At 35.9% G+C, this 16888-nt stretch overlaps 1 protein-coding gene across 3 annotated transcripts in view; it reads left to right on the top strand.

Moving 5' to 3' along the window:
- The window catches only part of LOC123871605, a 148789-nt gene that overhangs the window by 54556 nt on the left and 77345 nt on the right, over positions 1–16888 (top strand). The window contains exon 1 of one of the 3 annotated variants that reach the window (XM_045915499.1): positions 9913–10088. The exons of the other annotated variants lie outside the window; for them this stretch is intronic. The gene's annotated coding sequence lies outside the window, so the exon portion shown is untranslated. Of the gene's footprint in view, positions 1–9912; positions 10089–16888 lie in introns of those variants that run through there. 3 annotated transcript variants of the gene reach the window in all.

Genomic DNA, 16888 nt, shown 5'->3' on the forward strand with positions numbered 1-16888 from the left:
GAGAATTAGCAAGCTGATGTGGCAGTGGGCAGGCTATGTCTGTCGCAGAATCACCAGCTGATAGGGCAGACGTGTTCTGGAGTGGAGACCGCGTACCGATAAGCGCAATGTGGGACGACCTCCAGTGCGCTGGAACGATGACCTTAAAAAGGTGGCGGGAAGTGGGTACATAACAAAGGCGGAGGACCATGTGATGGTGTACTCTCCAAAAACCCTTATCCCGCAGTAAACACATACAGGCCACAGGATGGATGGAGATTTTAAGATCGTTATTTCATTGGTGTGTTACAAATAAAAGATGGATGCTCTTGGATTTGATTTTATTTCCATTCACACGACACAGACAGACATTGTATCAAGACAGCGATAGGTGACAACTGACAAGTATGTGACAAGTGACAGATGACGTTAGGATATTACACAGACTAATACAATACCGTAACATCTCCCCTTTTTTTTTTTTTTTTTTTTTTTTTTTTTTATTTTAACACTAGGTACTAACTGTTAACAATTTTATTAAATTATGACAACGACAGATTTTTTATATTTTATAAACACAAGTATATACATAGTACAAGTACAACATTATTTTTTATAACACCACAAGAAAATCACTTATGACTATCCAGGCTGCATGGTTTACAACCTTTGCCTTTCTCGATACATTGACAGACTACTACTAAAATTGACATTTGTTTTTGAACCTTTACCTTTCCTGAAAAATAATTTAAATACTAACATTTTGTTTACATCTTTAAATAATTGAAATACTAACAAACTTACTAACAAATAACAATTTCATTTTGTTTACATCTTTATAGGTATACTGACTGTGTTGTGTGCTGTGGAAAATGATATTATGTGTGTACTGACTGTTTAATGATAAACTGACGGTTTCTCCTAAACTGTCCTAGTTCACTATTTATTAGATAACTTCTAGGTTCAGGACCTATCTGGATAATAACTCCAGGAACCCATTTTTTGTGTTCAGGTTTGTGTTTAAATAAGATTTTATCACCTACATGTAATGGTTTAAGCATTTTTGTATGTTTATTATAATAAAATTTTGTGTATGACTTTTGTTTTTCATTTAATTTCTTTATTTTATTCATATCACAAAGCTTAGGTAGCAAGTTTTCTTTTCCAGTAGGAACTACTGTACGCAGTTGTCTAGACATACATAACTCTGCTGGTGAATATTGACTTTGTTTAGGGGTATTTCTGTACAAAAGTAATGCTAAATACATATCAGATTTGTCAGTTTTACACTTAATTAACATATTTTTTATAGTTCCAATAGTCCTTTCAACTAAACCATTTGATCTACTTAAGTATGGACTAGAAGTTATGTGTTCTATGTCCCATTCTTGAGTGAATAACTTAAACTCTTTGCTATTAAACGGGGGGCCATTGTCTGTTATTGCAATCCTGCAAATTCCATGACGGGCCAATATTGACTTTAAATGTGTAATTACTTGGCTAGCTGAATAGCCTGATGTTAACTTGGCAAGTTCTATATACTTTGAATAATAGTCAACTACCATTAAGTATTTAGTTCGTTCAAATTCAAAAATATCTATACCAATTTTGTACCATGGTATGTTTTCATACTCATGTTGCATAATTGGTTCTTTACTATTATTTCGGCGGTAAGATAGACAAATGTTACATTGACCTATATATTTTTCTATATCATTTTGCATATTTGGCCAAAAGACTGTAGTTTTTGCTAGATGGATTGAGCTGTTTATACCTTGATGGGCAGAATGAATTAGTTTTAATATATACTCTCTCATTGACTCTGGGATTATAATGCAGTTAGATTTGAAGACAACGTTATCAATGACATATATTTGATCTTTGAGACTATAATAAGATTTGACTGACTGACTAACTGAACGCTTATGTTCAGGCCATCCGTTGTGACAATATTGAATTATTTGACTTAATGTTTGATCTTGGACTGTAGACTCTTGAATTTCTTTTAATTTCTCTGGACTGACTGACAAATTAGACATTATTATATTGACATGTAAATCTATATCTTGATCAACTTCTGACAAACAAGTTTCACTTAATGCTGCTCTAGACAAAGTATCTGCAATATATAAGTAACGACCAGGCTTGTATACAACAGTTAGATCATACGGCTGCAATCTAAGCATGATTCTTTGCAATCTTGGGGGAATGTCATATAGAGCTTTTTTGAAAAGAGTTATGAGAGGTTTGTGGTCTGTCTCCACTGTTATGTTATGACCATATATGTATTGGTGGTACTTAGTACAACCAAAGAGGACAGCTAGTAGTTCTTTCTCTATCTGCGAGTAGGACTGTTGTATTTTACTTAGAGAAGCAGATGCATATGCAATGGGTTGCTTGTCATGGGATAACACTGCACCCATGGCATCCTTCGATGCGTCTACAGATAAAATTATTTCCTTTTTAGGGTCATAGTATGTTAAGACAGGTGTTGAACAAATAACTTTTTTAATATTATTAAATTGAGACTCATGGTGCTCTGACCAGTACCATTCAGTATTTTTTGATAAAAGTGCTCGCAAATGACTTATTTGCTGTGACAAATTTTTAATAAAAGGACTAAGATAATTGACCATACCTAGGAATCTTTGAAGATCTGTTATATTTTTAGGACTTGGCATGTCACAAATAGCTTTTACTCTAGACTTATCAACTTGTACACCTTCTTTACTAAATATATGGCCTAAATATTTGACTTCTTTTTGACAAAACACAGACTTTTCTTTGTTAAATTTTACATTAATTTGACGTGCTCTTTCTAAGACTTTTTGTAACCGTTGATTATGTTCTTCTACAGTTCTACCATAAATAAGAAAATCATCCATCATAATTTTAACACCTTCAATATCACCAAATCTTTTTATCATTTCTCTATGAAATATTTCTGGAGCTGCATTAATACCAAAGGGTAACCTAGTGAATCTATATCGTCCAAAAGGTGTAATAAATGTACAGAGCTTAGAAGAAGCTTCTGACAACTTGAGCATCCAATAGCCCTTATTGGCATCTAATGTTGAAAAATACTGAGCTCCAGCAAGACTAGATTTAATTTCATCTAAGGTTGGAAATTGGAAATGTGATCTTAAAATTGACTGATTTAGCTTTCTAGGATCAATGCACAGACGTAATTTACCATTCTTTTTTGAGGTTAAGACTAGAGCGCTTACCCATTCAGTAGGCTCTTCAACTCGTTGTATGACTCCACTTTTTTCCATAGATTCTAGCTCTTGTTTTAGTGGTTGATGAAGACGGAATGGAACCCTTCTGCATGCCTCTATAGATGGAGTTGCATTAGGCTTCAAGGTTAGTTCGCATTGAAAATCTGTTAGACAACCTAAACCTTCAAACAAGTCCTTATTTGTATCAACTATATCTTGACATGTTAAATTCTGGAAAGAAACACTATTAATTTTTCTTATTAAATTTAAAGTTTTACAGGTATCCCTACCTATAATATTTTGACTTTTCATGTCGACAATATGAAAGTTAACTGTATATGACTTATTTTTATGAATCACTGACAAATTGCATTGACCTACCAGAGGGATAATTTCTCCACTGTATGTAGAAAGTGTGTTCTTACTTTTGTGTATGTTGGAAAGTGGCAGATTTAATGAGTTGTATGTGTGAATGGATAGAATATTTGTGTCTGCTCCAGTGTCTAATAAAAAATTTACCTGTATTTGGTTTATACATAGATCAATATTCCAAGGTTTTGACAAATTAGACTTATCATCCTGTATACAGTAGACAGAACCAACATAAAACAAAGATTCATTATTTACAGACTGATTTTCACAATTGACTACTTTTACTTGATGTGAACGGCAAAACTGAGCGAAATGATTGGACTTATTACACTTTCTGCACTTGACACCTTGAGCTGGGCACTTGAATCTATGTACCTGACCGCACCGACCACATGATGTATTCCTCTGACTTGACGTTGATGGTGTGCGTTGACGTCTTTGCTGTGACTGGTGTCTGGACCTGTTTCTATGGGAAGAGTCTCTGCGACTTGGTGATCTTGACACGCGTCCTATGAAATGTAATGATGCGTCTTCCAATGCTTTTGCTTGTTGTTTAGTAGACTCACAGCGCTTGGCTATGTTTATTGCCTCCTCTAGGGTGTTCGGTTTTTCAATTAGAATCCTTTCTTTATAGTAAGTGTTGTTGCAGTTCCAGCTAAATATGTCTCTGAGCAAGCTTTCACGTATGTCACCAAATTCACAAGTGTGACTTAAATTTTTTAGATCCGTGACATAGGTGTCTATAGATTCATTTGGTAGTTGTTTCCTGCTAAATAATTTATGCCTTTCTATCGTGACGTTTATTTTCGGAGTGAAATACTGTGTAAATTTGTTACAGAGATCGCCAAAACTAACTTTTTCGATATCTAGGTCAAATGAGTAAAAAATTTCCAGACAATCTGATCCGATGAATTGCAAGAGAATGGCTGTTTTACGTGCATCTTCGGCTTCATCTAAATTATTTGCCTTTAAATAGACTTTCAGTCGTGTGAGCCATTTTTTCCATAGCAATGGGACGTTGTTACCTTCAACGATGAACGGCGGCAGGGTCATGCCTACTGGCAATGGCGTCATGGCGTGGCTGGTTGACGACTCGCTGTGACCTGGTGGTCTTCTAGGCTTTGTGTTCACAAAATCTTCGTCCTGCATTGTTTTTCTTTATTGTGATCCCTGTTCTGGCACCATATTTCATTGGTGTGTTACAAATAAAAGATGGATGCTCTTGGATTTGATTTTATTTCCATTCACACGACACAGACAGACATTGTATCAAGACAGCGATAGGTGACAACTGACAAGTATGTGACAAGTGACAGATGACGTTAGGATATTACACAGACTAATACAATACCGTAACAATCGTCTTTACGGCAACCTAGAAAATCTACGTAGACGCTTTGAATTTGAATCATTTTCTTAGCGGTTATTGGTAAAATATTTTTTTTTTGTTCTAATGTTGTTTTATTTTCACGTTTGTATAAACGCGCCCTAAGAAGTAATATTTATTCTACAGCCTCAAAAGGTCTCAGAGAAATATTAGATCTAAACTAATATTTATAAAACCTCCTCATTTCCCCTGGCTCAAGGTTTTTATTTCTTTTTGAGGTTCTGCGATAAGTGGTTTCTTTGAGAAAACCTTTTACGAACGTACCTAAATTTATATTGGAATCTCAAGAAATAGTTTCCATGGTATTTATTAACAACAAGAGGATGCCCGCGACTTCCTCCGCGTGGATTTAGGTAGATCCCGTGGGAACTGTTTGATTTTCCGAGATCAAAAGTTGCCTATATCAATTACAGGGACCGATTCTGACGACATTTGGCTTATAGCTTATACCCCAGGGACGGACATAGGCTACTTTTTATCCCGGAAAACCAAAGAGTTCCCACGGGATTTCTAATTTGTATGAAATTTGGTACCGAGGGAGGTAGCTTGCGCCCCTGTTACATAGGCAACTTTTTATCCTGGAAAATCAAACAGTTCCCAAGGTTAAAATTCTATATCCACGCGGACGAAGTCGCGGGCATCCTCTAGTTTACTTGTAAAAATAAAAAAGCAATTATTATATTGTTAAAGCAACGAGTACTGTACCTCATCTTAATTTTAAATCAATTTCAAAATTTCCTGGACTACTACATTTTTTTTTGAATTTGCCTTATAATTGTTTGATTGTATTATTTGCTAAATATTTATAAATTTCATTTATTTGATCCACTTTCAAATAAAAATCAATATAGCGCCACCTAGTGGTATACTTTGGTGCTACTAACTCAGAGAAAGTACCTATGTACAACGCACTTTTTACTTTCCTACCACTTTCTCGTTTAAATGAAACTAAGACTTATCAAAAGATGTCGCCATTGGCTAACAAGGTGTGTCCTATGTACCTCTAGGCAACATGGAATAAGGAGTAAGTCTTTGATGTTCGCTAAACAATTTACAGGCGTTATCCTCTTCTTTCTTTCTTTCTTCTCTCTGGGCTGGTTTCCGCACTTAAACTTTTCCGTCTGTTGTGCGTGCATTGCCCTTCCCCGCCGAAGTCTTCACTCCAGCCATCCAAGCTCGCTCCAGAAGCCGAGTAGACCGCCCAGGTTGCCGAGGGCTTCAGGAAGTGAGGTTGGGGATCCCAGATCCCAGGCGTTATCCTCATCATCACCCATATTATTATAAACTAGCTGATGCCCGCGACTTCGTCCGCGTGGATTTAGGTTTTTCAAAATCCCGTGGGGAGTCTTTAATTTTTCGGGATAAAGAGTGTTATTCCAGGGTATTATCTATCTCCATTTCCAGGCAAATCCGTCGAGTATTTTTTATATGTATAGAAAATATTCTATCTACGGGACAAAACGTGAGGGTGGTTTGGTTTCGCCAGCCAACTCCGGCTGAATTTGTAAAAAAATACGGGAGCTTTATTTACCCCGTATTTTATTTTCGCAATTACGGGGTTCTGTATTATCATACCCGTACGGGGTAACCCGTAAATAGGGGCATCTGGCAATCCTAGCCTATTATTATTTATTATGTGCTACCGGTTCGGAATTCCACAAACCAACACGGTCTGTTTGATGCCGAACGTGATCAGAACGGTACGCTAGATTGGAAATATCACGGTAAAGATACTATTGGTACTCGATTTACAATTTTATTTATATATCCATCTTTTACCCGACTGCGGCAAAGCCAAAAGGAAGGGTTATGAATTTATTCAGTATATGTATGTATGTATATTTGTATCCAGATTCCGTGTGTTCCACCGTAGCGCCTAAAGTACTGGGCCGATTTTGATGAATGAGGTTTCAATTGATTCGTTCTAAAGGCCCGGGTTACATAGGCTATCACACTTCACACTAATATTATAAAGGCGAAAGTTTGTATGTGTGTGTGTGTGTGTGTGTGTGTGTGTGTGTGTGTGTGTGTGTGTGTGTGTGTGTGTGTGTGTGTGTGTGTGTGTGTGTGTGTGTGTGTGTGTGTGTTTGTTACTCCTTCACGCAAAAACTACTGGATGGATTTGGCTGAAATTCGGAACGGAGATAGATAATATCCTGGATTAGCACTTTTTATCCCAGAAAACCAAAGAGTTCCCACGGGATTTCGAAAAACCTATATCGCGTCGCGCGAAGTCGCGGGCGTCAGCTAGTATTCTATACGAAAAAAATTGACGGATGTTACATCAAAAAAGTGGGTGTATGAAAAAAAAATATTTGCTATTGCGTCGAGTAGGGTGTCAAATGAAAGAGGAGAATGATTGGTTAGTATTCCAATGAGAGACGAACTACGTTTGTATAGAGCGAGTGACGGAGATACTCCTCTTAAGTCGTTGACTATGTTTATCACGCCAGCAGTTTAATTATTCTGATTCTATCTAATCATTTACATAGGTAGGTACTCCAAGAAATATACATTTTCCATCACAAAAACTGTAGGTTGATATTGTAGGTATGTTATCTTTTTTTTATTGTAGCTAATTTTTATGATTTACTCATGAATAAATCTATTGTACGGGATTTTAAAACTGTTTTGTAAGGTCATCGACGCCAAGTTTAAAAATATTTACTTGGATTTATAAATACATACTTATCGTAGACTAAACTTATTCTACTTTTTAATTTTAATCTTGGATTGAATAGTTTTGATACCTAATTATGTTGGTTTTTGAGTTTAATTTCCTTTTATTATACCTTGGTTGTCATAATGCTTTCACTTATCCACTTAGCAGAACGAAAAGATTAATCTAACGATAATTACTACTTGGTTATAATAAATAGTATTTAAATTTAAGTACAGTTTTTAATTAATGTGACCAAACTAAAATATTATTATTACAAGTAAAAATTAAGTATATAGTGGTTGTATTTAAGATTTTTTTCCTAATAAAAAGCTCAGGTAAGAACAAAAAGAAAAATAGTCACTACTCGTTTTCTTATCTGCCTTTATTTTTTGAAGTAACTGTAAGATTACATAAATCACAACATAAAAAAAAATTTAAATGCGAATTGGTAGGTAACAAATTATCTTTGAACATTAATCAAAACCAAGTAGTACGTACGCTAGAAAAATACACATAAATTGTAATTTTTCCTACAGCACCTCATTTGCAATTAAAATGCTCTTACGATATATTTACCATACTGCCATTTCATTTTGATGAACAGTAAGCACATTAGAGACTTTTTGTATCGAAACATTTTGACTTTTCCCTGCTGCCAGTTGTCGCAAGAACAGAAGAATAAATAAAGGACATGATACCGCCACAGCTATTTTGAAAAAAAAAAAAACGGTAAAAAGTGGGAGGCTCCAAAAATTTTTTTTTTGCTATTGTATCGTGTAGGGAGTCAAATGAAAGAGGAGAAAATTCTAAATTCATAGGTATAAATGTACAACAACATTAAAATATACAGACAGACAAACAATTTTACTCAATACCTCAGTGTTATTAAAACAATCGCAGTCGGGTTTTAGTTTTCAACTTTATCTTGTTTGTAGAAATGGCTTTGACTTTGACAGTCCCCTTTAACTTAGCTCACACATATCGTCGATAAAATACCGCTCGTCTGTACGAACACTAAAAGTAAAAAGGCGAGTTACGTTCGAGGTAAAGGTGAGTGACCGTGGTTACGCTACGGTTGTTACAAGTACTCTGCGGCTTGCGAGTAATCAATGGAGACATTCGAGGCGCTATTATCGTTCCCATTGTATCTTATGGTGTTTATTCTTTGCTAGTCTTTTCCCGCGACCTTGCCTATGTGGATTTAGGTATTTATGTAGAGAACCTTGTTAGGATTTCTCAAAATTCGTTTTTATAGGAAGAATCTAAATGTGAAATCTGAATTTTTGGATCTAACACTAAGTCAGTTAGTCAGTCAGTCTCTTTTTATGTAAATACATGATATACCTACCTGTAGTCTAGTATGTCTAACTTTGTAGAGATACTAGCTAATGTGCGAATTATTCCGCGTGAAGTGAATTTCTAAGATTTTGAATTATTTCCTGTGAGATTAGGATATTTTCGGAATTTAAGTATCTACCTAAGTACTCTGGTCCGGCTTCGGAATGCAAGCTATGCGTAAGTGTGTCTGTCTGTCTGTTACCTTTTCATGGCCCAACAGTTTAACCGATTCTGACAGAATTTGGTACAGAGCTAGCTTATATCCCGGGGACGAATAAAGGCTACTTTTTATCCCGGAAAATCAAAAATTCCCACGGGATTCCTATAGACCCATCCAGTTAACCGATTTGTATGAAAGGTACCGAGGTAGCTTGCGTCCATGTAATTGACATAGGCAACTTTTTATTCCTGAAAATCAAACTGTTCCCACGGGATCCTTGAAAAACCTAAATCCACGCGGACGAAGTCGAGGGAATCCTCTAGTCTAGTACAAGCTGTCCTTCTGTACCATAGGCAAATTCGGTTTAACGAATGGGCCGTAAAAAGGTAGCAGACAGATGGACATACACACTTTCGCGTTTGTAATATTTAGCGCGTGGAATATATCCTATGCTACCTATACTTTTTTTTTTAATAAAGAATATTAGCCATGTTAAATGACTAATATTCCCCTTTCCTCTCCAACTAAGCGTCAGGCTTGTGCTAGGAGTAGGTACGACAATAGTGCAAAGGGCGGGGTTTGAACCGTCGACCTTTCGGTTTTCAGTCCACTCCTTTACCGGTTGAGCTATTGAGGCTCAAACTTGTAACTTAAAGTTCACATATAATGCACCCCGAGGCAATAATGCGATAACATAGCGAAGACGTCTAGGCCTAGAATAAGCCCGCGCACTTGAAAACTGCCACCTTCCAAGTTCAAATAAACGCATTGCTTGTGACAGTACACTGCCGTCCGGCGGGAAACGCGCGCGGTTGTCTACACCACAGATTATAAAATAACATAGATTAAAAACGAAAAAAGTTTTCATGCAAAAAGTTTTTATTTTATCACAGTTATGTGTTGGTGATAGATTTTTTTAGTGTTTAGTGTTTTATTGGTGGCCAGGATTTGTTGATATCGGCTTTATTTGAGGTGGGTTTTATTTATTTTGTTATATAGAAAAATAAATTCTGTGATAAATATTGTGTTATTTAAAATACTCAAGTAGTGTATTATAGAATAAAAAATTTAATAGTTTTTTTTTAATTTAACGGTTTTTTTTTAATTTAACCGTATTTTTTTAAACTTATACAAAAAAATATTTTTAGTGAAAACGCATTGTCGTGCGTAATAAACAAAAAGTTTAAAGTTTTTGCAATGGTTTTACGGGATTAGCCATAATGCTATTTATACGGAACAGCTACCTATTTTTACCCGACTGCCCGAAAAAGGAGTGTTATGTTTTCAGGGTTCATGTATGTTGCGTGTATGTTGTATGTATGTATGTGAGTTTCTTTATTCCACCATAATTTCTAATTGCCTGAACAGATTTGGATGTGGATATCGTTGAATCTTAGCTAAATTTTTTGAAAAAAATTCAATATGGCCGTTGAACTTCATTTTCAAATGTGAAAATATTTACATTTTAGGTCGTTTTTGGCATAGTTTTTTTAGTGCGACTTGTTGTTTGGATTTTAACGTTTAGAGATTTGGCATTAATTCTTCTAAAGACTATGTCGTTGCCCTACGTTATGACCAATTTTATTATTATGTCATTTAAAAATAAGCATAAAGTACTAACTGCGAAACGCATATAAAATGTAAAACATAAACAACATTCTATTAATGGTTAACGCTATTGGACAATATTGTTAACCATTGGACCAAATGGATAGCAATATTCAACGAACTTAACTTTTATGACTTAACGCACATAAAAATTTATGTCATGCCCCATACAAATAATTTAATTATTCTTTGAAATTATTTTAATACAAATGTACCTACTACGTATACTTTTACTAAGTTATGAGTGATGCTCGCGACTTCGTCCGCGTGGATTTAGATTTTTAAAAATTCCGTGAAAACATGTATCTTTCGGGATGAAAAGTAACTACAGCCTGCGTCACTTTCCATATCCGTTGCTCTATTGCGGCGTGTTTGAAGGACAAACAAACACACTTTTGCAGCTCTTGACTGCAATCTCACCCGGTGGTAAGTGATAATGCAGTCTAAGATGGAAGCGGAATAACTTGGAAACGTAGGGGCAGTTTTATTAAATCCATACCCCTTATCAGTTTCTACACGACATCGTACCAGAACGGTAAATCACTTGGCAGTAGGTACATAGGTACGGCTTTGCGGGTAGGGTTATAGCTAGCCACGGCCGAAATCTCTCACCAGACCAGACCAGATCTATTTAGAAATTTTAAATTTTCAAACTGTCTCTACCTGGAATCGAACCCGGGCCTTCCCACTTTTAAGACTACAGCGCTAACTACTGCAGTGCCAGGGGAGTAGTCAAAAAAGGAGTTCAATTCACGCTTGTAGTAGTAGGTACTAGAACTAGGTAGATACTTACCTAAGTATAAGAAATTATTTTACTCTTCAAAATGCTCTTGGGTTAATTATTCTGGAGTCACCCTACCGGCAAAATCGTACCGCCAAGCGATTCAACGTTCCGGTGCGATGCTTCCTTGTTTCTTTTACCGAAGAGCGCGTGATGAATTGTTAATATTGAACTTAATAACTTTTATAGAAAACCAAGCGATGATGGCTTAGTGGGTAAGACTTCATTATTTTATTCGTGGGGTCCAGGCTTCGATCCCGGGTGTGTAGGTCTAACTTTATGGAGTTATGTGCGTCGAAAATAATATGTTATCAAAGATGTAAAGTCAATATAAGCCATGCTAATCACCCCCCTTTCCCCTCCAGTTAAGCGCAAAGCTTATGCTAGGAGTGGGTATACGACAATTAAGTATAGTGCAACGGGTGGGGTTTGAACCACCGTCGTTTCGGAATTTAGTCCGCTCTTCAACCGTTGAGCTGTCGAGGCTCTAATTTGGTTAGCGTGGTGGACTATTGCTTAAGTTCTTCTCAGACGAGACCCATGATATGAACCTTTCTCATTTTGAGAGGAGTCAGTTCTATTGCCTACCCACTTCTCGAACAACTTTTAGGAGGGCTCTCTCCGTCACTCGTTTCATACAATCGTAGTTCCAATTTCATTTGAATATTAAGCAACCAAAGTCCATGAAATTTTGCAGACATATTCTAGAAACTAATATCTATGTCTGTGGTTTTCCAGATTTCTGTTAAAATACTCAGTTTCAAAGTTACGCGGTCTTAAAAATTTTCATACAAATCTTTGAGCCCCTGTAATTTTAAAACTACATATTTTTAGAAAAATCTAAAACACCACAGACACAGATATTAGTTTCTAGAATATGTCTGCAAAATTTCATGGACTTTGGTTGCTTAATATTCAAATGAAATTGGAACTACGATTGTATGAAACGAGTGACGGAGAGAGCCCTGTTAAGTTTTTTTGAGTATTCTTTAAAAAAATGATCGAAATATTTCGACCCCCAGAAACTGTAACACAGTGAAAGTGAAATTCAGCTGATTTCATTTTTTGTGATAAACATAAAGAAACAAACAGATAAAAAGATAACTGGAACAACACACAAAAAATTGCCACCTTGACTTTGGTTTTCTATTTACTTTATATATTCACTTCACTTATCTATGGTCAACCAAAGATCGTGACTTTGAATTACCAGAGACTTTCTTAAAATAAAATCCCACCAAAAACATTTCATGTAAAAAGTTAGCCAAGACTCACAAGTTTATAATGTTTTCACTGTTAAAAAGTTATGAGATCTCTAGTAGAGCCAAGCCCCTAGCGGATCTTAGATTTGTGCTGGCCATGGGACCTATCCCAAGTCCAAAGTAATATAGCTCTTAAATGTTCTTGACTATATCACATTTATAACAATAAATAACAAATCACTCTACTTACAAGCTCTGATTCTACAAACCCTATATCTTGGTAAAAAAGTACGGTTTGGCCGTTTAATAACTTTTAACGTTTAATATGTTATGTCATGTAATAGTTTTACGAACATTAAACGGCCAAGAGTCGTAGAGGGGGGGCATTGCCAATTTCTTAATTTTCCTGTAGTTTGTATGCAATTTCTAGTCTACATACCAAATTACAGCCTTCTAGGACTTCGGGAAGTACCCTAGAATTACAGACTAGAAGTTTTGACTGTCAATAAATCTGAAACTATAAAAGCTAGACAATTGATACTCAATGCGTTTAATCAATTTGCCAAGGACATCTTATCCTGAAAATATCAGCATTCTACCGACAGAATTTACAGATTTGCTTTTCCCATAAGAGTCGTAGAGGGGGGGCATTGCCAATTTCTTAATTTTCCTGTAGTTTGTATGCAATTTCTAGTCTACATACCAAATTTCAGCCTTCTAGGACTTCGGGAAGTACCCTAGAATTACAGACCAGAAGTTTTGACTGTCAATAAATCTGAAACTATAAAAGCTAGACAATTGATACTCAATGAGTTTAATCAATTTGCCAAGGACATCTTATCCTGAAAATATCAGCATTCTAGCGACAGAATTTACAGATTTGCTTTTCCCATAAGAGTCGTAGAGGGGGGGCATTGCCAATTTCTTAATTTTCCTGTAGTTTGTATGCAATTTTTAGTCTACATACCAAATTTCAGCCTTCTAGGACTTCGGGAAGTACCCTAGAATTACAGACTAGAAGTTTTGACTGTCAATAAATCTGAAACTATAAAAGCTAGACAATTGATACTCAATGCGTTTAATCAATCTGCCAAAGACATCTTCTCCTGAAAATATCAGCATTCTACCGACAGAATTTACAGATTTGCTTTTCCCATAAGAGTCGTAGAGGGGGGGCATTGCCAATTTCTTAATTTTCCTGTAGTTTGTATGCAATTTCTAGTCTACATACCAAATTTCAGCCTTCTAGGACTTCGGGAAGTACCCTAGAATTACAGACTAGAAGTTTTGACTGTCAATAAATCTGAAACTATAAAAGCTAGACAATTGATACTCAATGAGTTTAATCAATTTGCCAAGGACATCTTATCCTGAAAATATATGAATTCTAGCGACAGAATTTACAGATTTGCTTTACTCATAAGAGGCGTAGAGGGGGGGCATTGCCAATTTCTTAATTTTCCTGTAGTTTGTATGCAATTTCTAGTCTACATACCAAATTTCAGCCTTCTAGGACTTCTGGAAGTACCCTAGAATTACAGACTATGAATTGTGATGATCATCAGTGAGGGACGAAAACGGCGTATTTTAGGTATCAATAAATCTATAACCATAAAAGCTAGATATTTGATACTTAGTATATTTGGTAAATTTGCTGAGGACACCTTATACTGAAAATTTCAGCTTTCTAGCGTCATCCAGACCGAAGTTATGACGGGTCGAAAATACGGCGAAACACTTCGAGAAAAAGGTACTACGTAGCGCCCCGGCCGCCGTTTGGCTCGTCTTGGCGGAGGCACTGCCGTGCCCCCTGATTGTGCATTTTTTCTTACTTATAAATCGATAGATACTAATATTATAAATAGTAAGTCTATCGTCTGTAGTAGTAAAAGTATGTCTATCTGTCTGTTTGTTACTTATTCACATTCCAACCACTTAATCAATTTTGTTGAGGTTCCTAGAGACTTGTGGAAATGACATCCTGAGGACGGACACAGGCTACTTTTTATCCCAGAAAATCATAGAGAACCTCCCGTGGAATTTTAAAAACCCTGGAATTTAAAAAAAACAGTTCTGTATCGCCTTTAATTAGGCGATAATAACTGCAGTTTGTAGACCGGATATCCGAGCGTAAAAAATATAATGTTATATCATTCAAATATTAACGTGCCTAAGCAGGTTTTCACGGTCATTGGCCGCTATGCATGTAATAAAAAAGCCTATCGCATTTCCACTTGTCATAAGTATCTAAAAGTTATGTTAAACTTACTTACCTACCTCATTGACGGTCAAATCCATATCCATACTAATATTATAAATGCGAAAGTGTGTCTGCCTGTCTGTCTGCTTCCATTTCACAGCCCAACAGTTTAACCGATTCTGACGAAATTTGGTAAAGAGTTAGCTTATATCCCGGGGACGGACATAGGCTACTTTTTATTCCGGAACATCAAAGAGTTCCCACAGGATCCCTAAAGATCCATCCGCTCAACCGATTTGTATGAAATTTGGTACCGATGTAGCTTGCGTCCATATTGACATAGACAACTTTTCATCCCGGAAAACCAAACAGTTCCCAAGGGATCTTCAAAACTTACATCCACGCGGACGAAGTCGCGGGCATCCTTTAGTCTGAAATAAAAGGAAAGTTAACTGACTGACTGACTGACTACTAGATGGGCCGGGCTTAAAGGCATGTACCTATAGCTATAATTATGACGTAGAAACCGATAAAAAGATTTTTGAAAATTTAACACCTAAGGGGGTAAATTAGGGGTTACACGGAAAGTCGCGAGCATAAGCTACGAGTAAGTAGCGATCCAGCTGGTAGAGATACATCTTTTACTTTTGCTCATTAATTACGGGCTGCATCATTACTCACCGTAAGATGAGATAAAATGATAATTTCCAAGCCTGTCAACAAAAAAATTAGCACTCAAAATTCTCCCACAATCTCGTGAGCCAGTTCGTTGCTTTGGCCCACTTGGCCCACTTATGGCCTCATAAAACGTAATATCTTATAACTGTACTTTGTCTTGTAGTTAATACAATTCACAGACGAAGTTCAGGAAGTTGTTAAATTAAACAAGTTTTAATAAAAGGTTGTGGTGAGTGTGTAATCATAAATTTTGTAGATCATGGAACTTGAGTGCCCCTAGAGTAATTTTATCAAGAATAGAATAAAATAATATAGAATAGGGACTTGTTTTAAGAGGGCTCTCTCCGTCACTCGTTTCATACAATCGTACTTCCAATTTCATTCGAATATTAAGCAACCAAAGTCCATGAAATTTTGCAAACATATTCTAGAAACTAATATATAGGTCTGTGGTTTTTCAGATTTCTGTTAAAATATTCGGTTTCAAAGTTACGCGGTCTTAAAAATTTTCATACAAATCTTTGAGCCCCTGTAATTTTAAAACTACATCTTTTCAGAAAAATTTAAAACACCACAGACACAGATATTAGTTTCTAGAATATGTCTGTAAAATTTCATGGACTTTGGTTGCTTAATATTCAAATGAAATTGGAACTAAGATTGTATGAAACGAGTGACGCGGACGGAGAGAGCCCTGTTAATATATTTCCTTCATAAAATTACAGTAGGTTGTAAGCTTGGTTATTAAAGTGCCTTAAGTAGGTACTAATAAAGTACTTAGATATAGCGATTTTATTGACTTTAGTCTAGACTCAAGAAGAGAGTTTAGATTGATGCAGATGAGGAGATTGGTGTTTTCGCTACCTGGTCCGTACCTAGTTATATTTTAACTTTCATTATAGATATACCTACTATAAGTTAAGTTATCTGCATCCCTATAAATGTTTCTTAACAATAAAACCGTTCAGCTTAAAAAAATAAGTAATTTTTTTTTTACTTTGATCCGTATTTGTCTGTTCTAAAAATATTAAATCGTTGCTCTATTTCCAAAATCAAAAATCGTGTCTACTTACTCTACCCTTAAAAACCCTAACTTGATATGTACAGTCAGCAAAAAAGCTAGGTTCGCACCCGTCCATAATCGCTTATACTTGCGGGTGCAAACTAAGCTTTGTTGCTGACTGTACCTAGTGTATTTTCTACAAACTTCATTTTGTACCTACTATGTATTCATGTCTAAAACTTTAATACTTACAAAAAAAAATATTTTATTTAAAGTATAGTTATTTTTATTTCAAACCAT

This window comes from Maniola jurtina, chromosome 14 (assembly GCF_905333055.1).
Source record: "Maniola jurtina chromosome 14, ilManJurt1.1, whole genome shotgun sequence".
Taxonomy (NCBI): Eukaryota; Metazoa; Arthropoda; class Insecta; order Lepidoptera; family Nymphalidae; genus Maniola; species Maniola jurtina.